The sequence below is a fragment of the Pygocentrus nattereri genome, chromosome 11 (assembly GCF_015220715.1).
Source record: "Pygocentrus nattereri isolate fPygNat1 chromosome 11, fPygNat1.pri, whole genome shotgun sequence".
Classification (NCBI taxonomy): Eukaryota; Metazoa; Chordata; class Actinopteri; order Characiformes; family Serrasalmidae; genus Pygocentrus; species Pygocentrus nattereri.
This window is the reverse complement of record NC_051221.1, coordinates 13,999,894-14,014,655: the sequence shown is the minus strand read 5'-3', so window position 1 is coordinate 14,014,655 and position 14,762 is coordinate 13,999,894. Positions and strand designations below refer to the sequence as shown.

The following is a 14,762-nucleotide window of genomic DNA, read 5'->3' as shown; positions in this document are numbered from 1 at the left end:
AAATGTAGTTGAGGACCATAGAAATCTGAAGGGCTCTCTGGGCTGTCGGGCTAGCCTCTGCAACTTTATGCTGGCTGTTACTGCTGCAGAAGATAACACCACTTGTCCCGCTGCCATTGGCCACAGACAGGGCCATGAGGTCAGGCTAGATAAAGGCCACTTTTACAGTCCGCAACAGCTGAACTGTAGTGGGCTGTTAGGTTTCCACCTCAGGGTGTGTTCTCTCCGCTGAAGTGTCTTAGAGTAAAGGCTCTGCTGTAATGTGAGGATGGTGCACACACTTAGTGAAGCACTGTGTGACTCCATGCAGGTCCATAAAACGGGTTGTAAATCTAAGCAGCTGGAAACTTGTTTGAAACCTAGAATTTACCCTCATTAGTTTATCACTTGAGTAAAGTCATTTTCCCCGCTTTTAAACAGCAAAGCTCAGCAGAGTGAGAGGATTTAGAGTTAAACGGAAAACAAGTTTTTATAACACACCGTCTGATGACATCAGGAGTCTCCTCAGGGTGATGAATGATGTCATCTAAAGAGGGAAATCCCTGTTGGCTCATGGACCTGTTTATCAAGGTGTTGTAAGATGTTTTGATGGAGCTAATTCAGTGCTGGGTGTGTTTAAGTTATCGAAATGTTGATTTGAAAAGGGAAAAACTTGGTACTACACGGTAAAACTACACTGTATTGTTAGTTGTGAGTACCAGTGCCAGAATTGTCATAATACCAGAATCTTTATATTGATACTTATAACAGTGCTCAATACTGAACAGTACTGTGGCAAAAAGCTGAAAAACACTCATTACTGCATAAACATTAAATGTTTTTTGGATTGAACACCAAAGATATTCACATTCTTACAGCTTCATTCAGTCTCTTATCTTCAAATGCAGGCAAAAATACAGAATATTGCTTTATAAATAAATAAATGAAGGTGTTAATGTTGGTGTTGATTTTTTTTTAAAGAATTGCAGTGTTAAAATAATGAAAATGGAATGTCATGATATTGAATACTGTCAAAATTGTGACTGTGATCAATACTGTGACTGTGATTTTAAATTGTGCTTATCATATATATATATATATATATATATATATATATGTATGTATATATTGAGGCTCATGCCAGAACCAGAATAACCTATTTTTTCTGGCCCCAGGCTTGAATGCTGACCACTGTGTGCCACATTGCCAGTTGTGGTTGTGCTGTCATGCACACAGCACATGGGTTATTGCTTGCTTCTGGTTGGTTTAACTCATCTACTGAAAGTTAACAAGCTCCACTTCATTAGGTGAAATTTCACCGCTCAAACCCTAAGCTGGAACTAGGCTATAATAAAAATTCCAACTCCTGCAGTTTGAGAATTACACACTTTTAAGTTGTGATTTCGATATAAAAGAGATGAATCTTTCAGCCCTGTCAGTTATTTATTTATTTATTTATTTTCTGCGTCCCAATCATGACGTCTTCCAGAGTGGATGCTCTCATTCATCTGTGGAAAGGGTACACAAGCCTGGTCTTAGTGTCCCTGCCCTCTATATTTTGGTGTTTTCCCCACTGTTACACACCTGATCCAACCAGTGCCCTAATCAACAAGCCCATTCTGTGTTGCATGACTGTGTGATCGAAGGGAAAAGGCTAAAATGTGCTGAGGAGGATTGCTCTAGGACCGAGGCTGGTAACCTCAGAGCTATGGTAACCCAGGGCAACCAGTGATAGGGGATGCCCAGCAGTCCCTGAAGTTCTCCTGGTTTGACCATCCTAATATTTTGCCTTATTCCAGCCGTGGTTACTGCACTTTAATGCATATCTGAACTCTTGTCACCAGCCTCCACAGCTCAGGAGAGGATGGTGATTGGGTCAGCTGAAAACTGCGTAGGGTAAAACGGCTCCCTATGGCACTCTGGAACAAAGTGAAAGCAAGTCAGTATCAGGGTGGTCGAATCAGGCTAATGTCAAGCATATGTAGTGATTCATTATGCAAACAGTTGAGTTTCCAAGATCATCTTTGCTGGCCATTATATTTAGATAGCCTTATTTCTGAGTGAAATGAAGACCCAGTTTTATTTTCTCAGTGTTGGGGAGTCTTGGACAAGACATAGCGAGTTCAGTACTTCTTCAGTGCTACGACGCGGTAAACAGCTCTCTATCTTTGGGGTTTTTCAGGTCTTTTGCTGAATAGGTAAATCTTACACTGATGTATTTTGCTAATAGCCAGATCAGTTTATGCATTGTTGGACTGAAATGGGCAGACTGTGTAACACTGGAGGGGTTTTGGGTTGATAAAAGCTGGATTCAGAAATTAGAGAGAATATTTAAGCTGTAAGAATTTCAATAATTAAGCAGACAGTAAGTGTTTTTACATTTTTGCCACAGTATCATTTTAATATCGAGCACTGTGATCCTTAGTATCGATGTCAGAGTCAAACTTTTGGTGTAATCGCAACCCTAATTGGGTCAGGCTGGTGATTCATTAAGTAAACAATATATATTTAGCTTCCAAGATGAACTCCTCTTCAGCATTTGTAGGGTTACTAGTGAGTGAAGTGAAAGCCCAGTTTTATTGTCCATTCATTTGTAGTATTGTACACGATAATGGGTTTGCTTGAGTAAAGGAGCATGTCCTTGATGACTCACATAGGTTTTGTTCATGATGGCTCAGTAAAGGTCTGATCTGCTGTTGAATCGCAGACAAATGTTATCTGTATTAAAGGATTTCAGGGTGGTCATGCTAGGCTAGCAGTTCATCATGTAAACAATACATATTTAATTCCCTACATGCTCTTTCCTTCCACCGTAATGTTCCGTGTCTTTTGTACGTGTATAGCCAAAGTCACTGCTGATTCACGTTTGGTTGATCAAAGATCAGTAAAGGCCCATTTTGCTATTATGGTTGAATGCTGTATGAAGTGATTCAGGGTGGTTGGCTCAGGCAAGTGATTTACTTTGTAATCAATAAACATTTAAGCTGCATTAGAAATCACTCCCTGTAAGAGAAACAGTGCACCATGTACTGTGTCAGCTGTCTCGTAGTAGTATTCAAATTCTCAGTGATACATTTTTCACTGTATAGCTCTGTAAGGCAGATCCTATTAGTGTTGCACCAATACTGCATTGTTTCTGCCTCTACACTGACACTGAAGCAAATGGTGTGGGATTATTTCAGGCTTGACACAAGCAGTACTCAATATTTCTTGCAAAATCTGTAATGCTAGTATTTTGAGGGGAGGCACAACCAGCAAGGACTTAAGTGTGTCATATTTAATGAAGTTTTGAAGATAAACGCTGCCGACGAGCTCAACCACGTTTGGCAGCTCTGAAACCATTCAAATGTGAAGTCATCCGACCTGTAACTGCCAAGCGTTCAGTTTATAAAAATGTACAACTACTTTTTTTACCTTGAAAAACCTATTTAAGGTTCACAATTGGGCCTTAAAATCACTGCTGTACCTTTTATATTGTACGTTTACATTGTTTGTTTGTACCTTGATGAACAAAAATGTACCTTCACAGAACCTTTATTTCCAACAGTGTAGAGCACTTTTGTAACTGCCTTGTATATGTAAATGAGTGCTGTTCTGATTGGTTGCCTTGTGTTATGGTTTTTTCTTTTTTGAAAACAACTCCTGATTGCAACACTCCTTATAACTTCAGACTGAATGGGTGGAGCTAAAGTGCTGTAGGCTGCATAGGTGGATATTTACCAATGCGTAGGATTCATATGACATCATAAAAACAATGAATTCAAGACATACTGTTTTTGCTTAGTTTCTATATATGGACTGAGCAGTGAATTAAACGTTTTGAAGCTAAATGGTGTTTACATAGTACAGAGAAGTGAGGAAAAGTTTTTACATGTTGTTGGCCACTGGTGGAATGGTATTAATATCAGGATTTCTAGTCAACTATCGAGTAGTTAGGTTGAAGAGAGTTAGGATTGGTGCTCAGTAGTTGCTTGAGGATCAGGTAGTGGAAGGGAGAAGGTGGGATCAGAGCATTTCTCTTTATATATATATGTATATATATATAATTGATTTTGTGTGTGTGTGTGTGTGTGTGTGTGTGTGTGTATTTAAAGTATTATTTATTAATATTATATATGTATATATATTTCTCTACTAAATATTCCACAGTCCACTGTCAGTGCTATTGTAACAAAGTGGAAGTGATTGGGAACGACAGCAACTCAGCCACGAAGTGGTCGGCCACGTAAAATGACAGAGTGGGGTCAGCAGATGCTGAAACGCATAGCACGCAGAGGTCACCAACTTTCTGCAGAGTCAGTCGCTAAAGACCTCCAAACTTCATGTGTCCTTTAGATTAGCTCAAGAACAGCGTAGAGAGCTTCATGGAATGGGTTTCCATCAAAGAGTGGAATGCAGTGGTGTAAAGCGCCGCCACTGGACTCTAGAGCAGTGGAGATGTGTTCTCTGGAGTGATGAATCATGCTTTTCTGTCTGGCAATCCGATGGTTGAATCTGGGTTTGGCGGGTGCCAGGAGAACGGTACTTGTCTGACTGCATTGTGCCAAGTGTAAAGTTTGGTGGAGGGGGGATTATGGTGTGGGGTTGGTTTTCAGGAGATGGGCTCAGCCCTTCAGTTCCAGTGAAAGGAGCTCTTAATGCTTCAGCACCAAGAGATTTTGGACAATTTCATGCATGCTCCAAACTTTGTGGGAGCAGTTTGGGGACGGCCCCTTCCTGTTCCAACATGACAAGCAGTGCACAAAGCAAGGTCAATAAAGACATGTCCGGCCTGCACAGATTCCTAACACCTTTGGGATAAATTACAGTGGAGACTGCGAGCCAGGCCTTCTCGTCTAACATCAGTGTCTGACCTCACAAACATGCTTCTGGAAGAATCGTCAAAATTTCCCATAAATATACTCCTAAACCTTGTGGAAAGACATCCCAGAAGAGTTGAAGCTGTTGTAGCTGCAAAGGGTGGCCCGACATCATATTAAACCCCATGGATTAAGAATGGGATCTCGCTCAGTTTATATCCGTGTGAAGGCAGACGACCAAATGCTTTTGGCAGTGTAGTTTTTTATAATATATATAAAATATTCATCTGATTTCAGAATGTATTTTACTTGTAAATCATTACAGGACAATGCAGTAAACTGTAAATGGTTTAAGTGAGCATAACGTTTATTATGTAATTTCACAAGGGCTGAATATGAGCCTCTTCCAGCTGTACAGACAGCAGCACCATAGTTAAACCCATCCCATACTCAGTTGAGCATGTCGGGTGTCGCTGGACTCACAGCTCGTTCAATGCAATTTCCAAGATCATCCAGTGTTGTTGGGAGTCGTGGCATAAAAACATAAACATAAAAGAATCCTGGTGACCCTTTTCTTGGAACTGTTGGTACCAATAACGAATGCTCTGAGCTGTCGGAGGTTCACTGCCATACTGACAGTCAGAAACTCTATGACCCCCTCTTTCAACTGGTATGTAGTTGGTTCCTAAACACCTCACAGTTGTAAAAATGTGGCGCTTTAAAAATCAGATGAATCTTTTAGAATCACCCTGTATGTATAGTCAGTGAATGAATAAGTGCACCACTCTGAACACAGCAATAGGTTTGAAGGTGAGCTCTTCTCCAGCCTTTTACATGTTAATTCTTTATGAAGTGAAGTCCAGTTTCATTTTCCTCCCAGTTTTGGTGTACCATCATCGGTTTACCTGTGTTAAGCAGCACACCATTGCTGACTCACATGGGCTTCATTAGTGAGAGCTCGATAAAGGCCCGTTTTTGCTGTAGAGTTATAGTGGGATGGTGCCTATATGAAGTGCTGCATCACTGCTGACTGCACTGGGCTCATTCCGAGCTCGGCAAAGCGCTGCATCATTCGCTGTGGTTTGTCATTCAAATAACCTTGCCAAATTTGAGCAGCCCGCTGCCATACCACACGTTTCCCAGGTAACAGCCTTCTAGTTTTTTTGACAAACACAAAAGCGTAGTAGTCTCAGGGCCTGTCTAAGGGAGTAAACACACACACACACACACACACACACACACACACACACACACACACACACACACACCCTCCTCTACTGCTGACATTTTTCTCCCGTCTCAGATTCCAGAGAGCTGCTGGACCAGAGACAGAGAGATAGTCTAACAAGAGGGAAAAGAGAAAGAAAGAGGGAGGGAGAGAGAAACTCAATGGGTAACTGAAAGAGACGGGCATCAGTGGACATAGAAAGAAGGGAAAAGAAGGGAAAAGGGAGAGAGAGAGAGAGAGAAGCAGGAGCTCTACAGGAGGCCATCCCCTGGGGAGAAGCCCCGCCCAGTCCAGGAAGAAGTTCAGTGAGTATAGAATACCTTTTTTTTTTTTTTCCCTGTATGCTTTAATTTCATTGGCTGATTTTGTCTTGAAGGTGGGGCTTGCAGGGAAGTAGAGTCCATAGCAGCAGCACTGGTCAAGTGTGCCTATGCTTCTTATGGAACTACCAGCTGCTAAACACATGAGCTAGTGTGCTACGGCAGTAAACCACACACGAACACAACAGCCCACCAGCGACCACATGCTATGTGCATCTATGAATGAATGAACGAATGAGTGAATGAATTATCAAGCTTTTAGACTGGCCTATTCTCATGCTAGGCAGTGCAGAACCCTTCCACAAATAGACTGGCTTAGCCTGCTCATCATACTGGGGGTCTAATTTGGATTCCCCAGCATGAGTTCATCACTCTCATTAGAAATGTTTGCCCTGTAGTCGCTCCACTGGGTCTGCGCACGCTTCCTCCGCGCCCCAGCCTCAATCTGTGTGCACTGGGCTGTTCACTCTTTTGCTATAGCTGGTGTGGGAGATGAGCAAAATGCATAATTGAGGTTGTGTGTGTTTGTGCATGTGTGAGATACTCGTTGTCTTGTGTGTATGTGACTGTCTCAGAGCACCAGTTCTCACTCCAGATGAGTCCAAGTAAATTAATCTTCTCATCTGCATGAACACACACACACACACGCACACACACACACACAGTGCAGAGCCTGCTTCACTTTCTTAACACAGCCTCAGTACAACAGAAGGATGCCAGTAATTTGATATTAGTTCTTGTCTTGCATAGCGTCTGTTGGGGAGGGAGGTGTACTAATGTAAAAGTGAATTATCTGTATGTTTTTGCCCCGTGATATGAGTGTTATGTATGAGTGCACCAATCATGGCTTATTTATTTATTTATTTATTTTTACAGATTCCAGTTTCTTTACTGCCAGATTGTCCTTTTTTTTTTAACCCAAAACTCACAGTATGGGCTGCATGAACATATGAACCACTCAGGCACATTGAGCTGAAAGAGTGATTGTTTTTAATATTAAAACTGCAATTCGAAAAAGGCAAAAGTCTTCGTTAAGTGGGCCAATATGAACTACTAACACAGATATGTGAAAACAGCTGTAAATGAATCCGAGCAACCGGAATCAACCAAATGTGTTGTGTCCATGACAACTGTCAGTCTAGCGCAGTGGTTTCCGCCCTGGTCCTCGGACTCAGATGGTCCACATTTTTTAGGTTAAATTTAGGTTCGATTTAGGCTAAAGTAAAAGTGTGGAACGTTTTTGGGGCCCACAGGATCATGTTGGGAACCCATGGTCTAGCACACCATGTTTAACGTTGTTAATTCATGGAATGATTACGGCAATTCAATTTGGTTTCAGAATACTGCTGAGAAAAATTAGGTATTTTGCCCAAATCATTCAGCTCTGCTAGCATGTTTCCAGTATGTTGAATTTGACAAAGTTGAAACAAAAATAATTTTTTTTTTTTAGTAATAAAATTGAACCCAACACACACCAGTTGCTTGAGAGACTTGGAGTTTTCTACTCTATTAGGTGAAGTGCAGAATGTACCATTTAATCAGTGAAGTTTTTGGTTCTGCGACAGTGAGTTTTTCAGACAATAGCACTGGTTCTGCATCAAGACCCCACCCATTTCCGCACACAGTATGTTTACAGAATGTTTGTTCACAAGCTGTTCTGTTAGTTCTTAGCTAAGACCTTGAGAACTGAGTGGGTACTGGTTGGCTCTGTGGGGAAGCCTCAGAAATGTGTACCATGATATTGATAATACCATGATGTTGCTTAGCAGTTTCAGGAACGTTACCTAAATATTTAAGTTGATAAATATGAAATCAGTGATGTAATGCCTTTAACATAGTGGTGTTCTTGTTAACAAGTTGTTTGTTTTTGGCTTTTCAGTTCTATTCTGTGCACTTTATCGTGGTATCCAGGAACGGGCTGTTAATAGATGTTAGGGTTGTTTTCTATATATCTGTATTCCTTTTCCTGTCATTTTTAACCATAGAGATTGAACTGAACAGCCCAAACTAGGTTTATAAGGCATTTAAGAAATAAGATAAGCTGATCCCTTATTAGTCCCACAGCGGGGAAATTCACTATTTGTTTCGTATAGAGTAGCAGTCCTCAGGAATTCAGTGGCCTTGTTAAATGTATTAATGCCAAATTAAAAATCTTCGGATACTCTACTGCTGTGATATGGAAAGATTCTGATACTGATACCCAGCCCTACTTTAAAGACAAAATGAATGGGAGTACTATGTCCTGTAGCCACAGTATGTTGTAGATTTGGTCAGCTGAGACAGAATGTTTGCCTACAGTGAAACGTCTGATGCTGTTCACTCCCTGCATGGATAAACTGGTGGGTGGGTGTGCATGAGCTGTCTTGCATGAAGGATGTATTTGAGAAAAAAGGAAAAAAGTGGAAACTGAGCTGGGGGCATCCATTTCTTATCTGTCCATTTTAGGCAAGGCACCTGTAAAAGGAATTGCCAGAACAGCTCAGCTAGTGCTCCAGTACTGGCTCAGTGGCCCGAAAGAGAAAATGGTCACTGCATGTGAGAGATTTGCTAAATTTTGACCTTGTAAATGATTGACATCAGTCTACCTGTTCATCTGTCTACCTGTTCATCTGTCTACCTGTTCATCTGTCTACTTGTTCATCTGTCTACTTGTTCATCTGTCTACCTGTTTCTCTGTCTACCTGTTCATCAGTCTACCTGTTCATCAGTCTACCTGTTTCTCTGTCTACCTGTTCATCAGTCTACCTGTTCATCAGTCTACCTGTTCATCAGTCTACCTGTTTCTCTGTCTACCTGTTTCTCTGTCTACCTGTTCATCAGTCTACCTGTTCATCAGTCTACCTGTTCATCTGTCTACCTGTTTCTCTGTCTACCTGTTTCTCTGTCTACCTGTTCATCAGTCTACCTGTTCATCAGTCTACCTGTTCATCAGTCTACCTGTTTCTCTGTCTACCTGTTCAGCAGTCTACCTGTTCATCTGTCTACCTGTTCATCTGTCTACCTGTTTCTCTGTCTACCTGTTTCTCTGTCTACCTGTTCATCAGTCTACCTGTTCATCAGTCTACCTGTTTCTCTGTCTACCTGTTTCTCTGTCTACCTGTTCATCTGTCTACCTCTTTCTCTGTCTACATGACCAAGTCTTAAAAAGACTACCCAGCATCCCTCCCACTCTATCCTCACTGATTCATTCATTTTCTTTCTTTCTTTCTTTCTTTTCTTTCTTTCTTTTCTTTATTTTCTTTCTTTTCTTTCTTTCTTTCCTTCCTTTTCCTTCCTTCCTTTCCTTGTCTTTTCCTTTCTTCCATTCTTTCCTTGTCTTTTCCTTCCTTCCTTCCTTCCTTTCCTTGTCTTTTCCTTCCTTCCTTCCTTTCCTTGTCTTTTCCTTCCTTCCTTCCTTTCCTTGTCTTTTCCTTCCTTCCTTCCTTTCCTTGTCTTTTCCTTCCTTCCTTCCTTTCCTTGTCTTTTCCTTCATTTAACATTTAACTTCCTTACATGCCACTGATAAAATTTGTTACTTGGAACATTTGTGGTATTGAATCTCAGGAGGAAAAAAATGCAGATATATGCTTATTACAGAAAACTAACACTATGTGAAATCACACCATTTCAGCCACATGTTTTCAGCTCATTACAACTCCAGACAAAGAGGTGTAGCCATCCTATTAAATACAAAAAATTCAGACACAAATCCACTGTCACTGACCCTGAAGGTCGATTTGTTTTAATAAATATTACTATTAACAACAATACAGTGACAAATATCTACTGCTGTAATACTGATAATCCCACCTTTTTTAAAAATGTTTTTGAACAACTCTCAAATCTTCCAGACTCTCTGATTATAATTGGTGGCGATTTTAACACAGTCAACGATGCAGGTTTAGACTGAACAACCAACCCTAGAATCATTTATAACTGGAAATCTACAGAAACAATGAAACAGTTCATGAGTGAGTTTGGTCTTACTGATGGTTGACGACTAAAACAGCTTAGCACAAAAGAATTCACGGTCTCATCACCTTTCCCTCATTCATATTCATGTATAGATCACTTTCTAATGAGCAACTCACTCAATCAGAATATCAAGTATACACAAATTAACCCCATTATTAGCAACCATGTCGCTGTTTGTCATTTGGGTAGAAAAACAGCATAAACCAGTTTGAAAGTGCCATTTTAATACGTCTTTGCTTAATGATTCAGAATTTTCAACCTACGTCAAAAGAAAATGGGCATCCTTCTTAGAAATAAACGACTCCCCAGAACTCAAATCAAGTTTGTCACATCACATTTACACAGGTGGAAATTTTTTGTGTGTGTGTGTGTGTGTGTGTGTGTGTGTGTGTGTGTGTGTGTGTGTGTGTGTTTAAATATCTTAGAACAAAAAGAAAAAAGGAAAAAACATACTACAAAGACTAAGACATGAAAACTTTGAATACAGTGGTAAATCTTACAAATTCTTAGCAAATCTCATTAAAAGAGATAGAGAAAAAACGAATTCCAGTCATTTAAAGACCCAACAGAAAAGATTATGCAGACCTCAAATGAACCATGAACCAAAACTGGAAGATATAAATACTTTCCTCAAAAATATTCATTTACCAAAACTAACAGGAGAACAAAGAAGAACCAGTATCATTAGAAGAGTTTCACAAAGCCGTAAACCAAATGCCCAACAATAAAGCGCCAGGTCCAGATGGTTTTCCATTTTTGATAAATAGTAGCGCCGCAGATTGTCAAATTGACAATGGAAATCGAACAAACTGAGATTTCTCACTTATATGAATACAGCTAGAATTTCTCTCCACCTCAAACCCAACGAAGATCCCACCATGTCAACCAGTTATCGACCTTTGGGGGGCACATGAATTCCGGTCTGAGCGTCACATTAAGGTTGCATGGCCACGTATCTGAAATGTATCTGATCTAGATCTAGAAACGTAATCTGATCTATGAAAGTGGCTCCGGTTGGGTTTTAAAAGATCAGAAACACAAAACCCTGAAAAGATCACATCTGAGTCACATTAGGGCAAAACATCTGATTTGTGCCTCTTCAACCTGGTAATGTGAACGTAGCCAAACAGCAATTGCAACCCTCGATGCAGAAAAAGCCTTTGACAAATTAAGCTGGAAATTTCTATTTGCTACATTACGCAGGTGTGGTTTCGACAGTCATTTATCCAATGGATTAACGTCTTATACACCTCACCCACGGCCACTGTAACCACTAATGGCATAATATCAGTGTTTCACTCTTCAGAGAGGCACTAGACAAGGATGCTCTCTCTCTCTCCCCACTTATTCACTGTATTTGTAGAACTATTAGCTGCAGCAATACGGCAACTTGTCAATATTGAAGGAATTCAGATGTTAAACGCACAACATAAAATGACCTTATATGCAAATTATGTCCTACTGGTTTTTTTTACAAAACCCATCCTCCTCAATTAAAGAAATGAATAAAACTATTGAAAGTTTTTCTAAAATCCAACCTAAATCTAAAGTCCAACTCCTCTGTTCTACCAATAAGTAAGAACATTTGTTATAAACGACTTGAGACACTTTGTATTCCATTAAGCACAAATTCCATCACATCTTTGGCACCAAAATTTCCCCCCAGCTTTCAGAATTACCCAAACTTAATTACATCTTCCTTCTCAAAACAATAAGTGATGATCTCCAACGGTGGATAAACCTTCCCATTTCTCTCATAGGTAGAATAGCTATAATCAAAATCACAATATTGCCCAGAGTTAATTATTTATTCTCAATGATGCCTCTTCAACCTAAGACACTCAGATTTTTCATTGGAAACAAACCACCAAGAATCAAAATGCACACATGACAGAATTCAAACCCATGGAGGTTTAGAAGCTCCAAACCTTTACATTTATTTCCTTGCAAACCAATTACAATACATTCTAAAACGGATAAATCCCAACAGGACAGATTGCACGTGAATCCATGTAGAACAAACACTATGCAAAGATATCCAGATAGCAGACCTACCATTTATTGCCCATACATGGAAAAACAGGTCTGCTTTAAAATTCCAGCTTGGTGGAAATTACACAAAATCACAAACTCTCCTCTCTCTCTGAATATTAACTCCCCCATTGGGAACAACCCTCACCTCCTCATAAATAAAAAAAACACTGCACTGTGCTGCCTGGAATGATAAAGGCATTACACACCTTAAACATCTCCCCTTCATCAATACTCTGCTATCCTTCTCATATCTTAACCAGGACCATGACATCAGCATTGATCAGTACCTCAAATTCCACCAGCTTACTGTGCTCCATGTTTAAAGGGACTGAAAATCCATTAGATCTACCTCTCGCAATTACAGATTTATTTGAATATATCCTCTCTAAGCAAAGTCCTATTGAAAATATACAAGGCAGTTTCTAAATCAGGCGCAAAAGTAACTTTGCTGATCACACCATGGATCTATCCATCACTCCCAGTGCTGATTTCTGGTTACAAAAATAATATTCATATCGCTGCTGTCGGAACAAAACCTCCAAAATGGTAACTTTACAGGAGAAGGAAAAAACACACTTTACTTTTAATGTAAGTCAATGGAATCTGACATTTTTCCAAGTCATTTTGGGCCATTTGTCATGAAATTTACACACAGTGTAAAGAGTAACAGCTACTTTCATATCATGTAAAAAACATAGAGGTACAAGGTTTTATTCCAACAGCAACGATTTGATTACAGGTGCTAATCTACAGCTCATACAATATAAAATCACCCACAGAATACATTATACTGGACCAAAGATGTTTAAAATGGGATTTACCAGCGCTGCAATCTGTTCTCATTGCACACAGAATACCACAGATAATTATATCCATGCCATGTGGCACTGAATGCTGATAGAACATTTTTGACAAGAAATTATTCATCAGTTGGCGCTATTTATATATCACTATTCCCCATATCCCCAGAATTATGTCTGTTAGGAGACGTATGAACAGTCAATATGACAGAAAACCTCCACCGCCCTACTCACAGCATTATCCATCGCCAAGAAAACCATCCTCATGAACCGGAAGACAAAAAGCACCATTACCGTCACTCATTGGAAAAATGTACTACTGGATCATATGTCTATGGAAAAATATCTTCCATCAAACACAAAAAACTCGCTTTGACTCAACGGTTCTTAACCTCTTTTAACAGCGGTAATTTTCCCACATAATGAACTTTACTGGAGAAGCTGATGTTCCGAGATCCAGTACCCAGTTCCAAACTACTCTATACAATCATAAACTCTCCCCCTTTATTACACCGCTGCTGGTGTTGTTAATGTTCGCTTAACTTGTCATTATTATTACTAGTATTATTATTAAATGTATGTAATTCTTGTTTGTCCGTTTTTATGGACAATTTTTTTTATGATTTTTTAAATAATTTTTTATGATGATTTTGGTTCCATTGACTCACATTGAAAGTGAAGTATGTTTTCCTTCTCCTGAAAAGTTACCATTTTGGAGATAAAAGGTTTTGTTTGATATATATATGTGTGTGTATATATCTATCTATCTATCTATCTATCTATATATATATATATATATATATATATATATATATATATATATATATATATCCACCCTCATGAATGTATTACAAATGAAAATAAAGTTTCAATAGTCTTCAATAGGCTGTGATGCCGGGCAAAAAAAAAAAGACCTTGTAACATTGTTGACCAAAAGGCTGAAAAGCCCTCAGTCTACAGAGTTCATTTCAGTAGAGGTGAAATATGTACCAGAAGGGAACAGTACCCTTCAAAACGTGCCTCTCTGTGTTGATGTGAATGCGCTATACGGTTACTGACCTGCTCTCTGTATCCGTCAGAGGAGTCAGTTCCTTTGGAGTCAATATTGAGCTTGGCTGCGGATGAAATTCCTGTGCTGCTAATGTGCTGTAATAAATCTGGTTGTATGAGGAGGCGGGGGTGGACTCCTCTTGAGTGTGTTTATTTGTTCTGTGGAGTGTCGGAGAGGGTCAGCCCTCTGGTCTTATTGGCTGTGATGTGGAGCGTTTGCATTTAACCTGGGCTAAAGCAGAACTAAAACCCGAGCACCATGTGACACAGTAAACAGAGAAATTATACAAAAAAAACATGCAATTAGTAATACTAACTCCAAGGACCTGTGAGTGCTTCAGTTCCTCGTGACTACACAGTTTTTGGTGTAATTAATGAATAACTTTAGTAGTTAATAGATAATAAGTGGTTTCTGTATCATTTATAGCAGTTACTGGATCATATATAATAGTTACTGAATGGTTTGTAATAGTTAATCATAGTTTGTAGCACTTGCTGGATCATTTATAGCAGTTGCTGGGTCATTTATAGCAGTTGCTGGGTCATTTATAGCAGTTGCTGGATCATTTATAGCAGTTGCTGGATCATTTGTAGCAGT

At 39.6% G+C, this 14,762-nt stretch overlaps 1 protein-coding gene across 1 annotated transcript in view; it reads left to right on the top strand.

Moving 5' to 3' along the window:
• The window catches only part of LOC108435620 (zinc fingers and homeoboxes protein 2), a 46,937-nt gene that overhangs the window by 6,378 nt on the left and 25,797 nt on the right, over nt 1-14,762 (top strand). The gene's annotated exons all lie outside the window — the stretch shown is intronic.